Source organism: Penaeus monodon, chromosome 20 (genome assembly GCF_015228065.2).
Source record: "Penaeus monodon isolate SGIC_2016 chromosome 20, NSTDA_Pmon_1, whole genome shotgun sequence".
NCBI classification, from domain to species: domain Eukaryota; kingdom Metazoa; phylum Arthropoda; class Malacostraca; order Decapoda; family Penaeidae; genus Penaeus; species Penaeus monodon.
In genome coordinates this window covers 37,486,132-37,486,616 of record NC_051405.1, presented here as the reverse complement: position 1 = coordinate 37,486,616, position 485 = coordinate 37,486,132, and the positions used below count along the sequence as shown (strand labels likewise).

Below are 485 nucleotides of genomic sequence, written 5' to 3'. Positions count from 1 at the left end.
CTACTCTTACATTCTGTAAAGACTACTAGTATCATATTTCTATATCTATATGGAATAGAAATGCCATATTTCATATGGTCTAGTAATGCTATCTTTCTATATAGAGCACTAGTATTATATTTCCATATAGACTGGTCTAGCGATATCATGCTTCTATACAGTCTACTAATATTATATCTTTATATAGTCTAGTATGTAAACTCTCTATATAGTCTGTGTGACGTCATTTACGTCACTTCTTCTTTTTAAATGTTTCCGCCCAAAAAAATACGATGAAGATAATTTCGGAGACTTCCCTTTTTGACCCTTTGATCTTAGTTACCATGGAATCAGGAGGAAAGTTATCATGCGATGGAAAAAGAAAACTTTATTTTTTATCATAAGTTCCTCCTTGAAGTTTTGAATCCCTTTGTATAAAATTGTGCAAGAAAACTAATCGAGTTACAAGAAAGAAATTAATATAATTTCAGTTTTCGCATGATGCT

General features: G+C 30.7%; 1 protein-coding gene across 1 annotated transcript in view; it reads right to left on the bottom strand.

The window, feature by feature from the left end:
- Positions 1-485, bottom strand: part of LOC119585794 (substance-K receptor-like) — a gene marked incomplete at its 5' end in the record, with an annotated part of 9,934 nt that overhangs the window by 5,677 nt on the left and 3,772 nt on the right.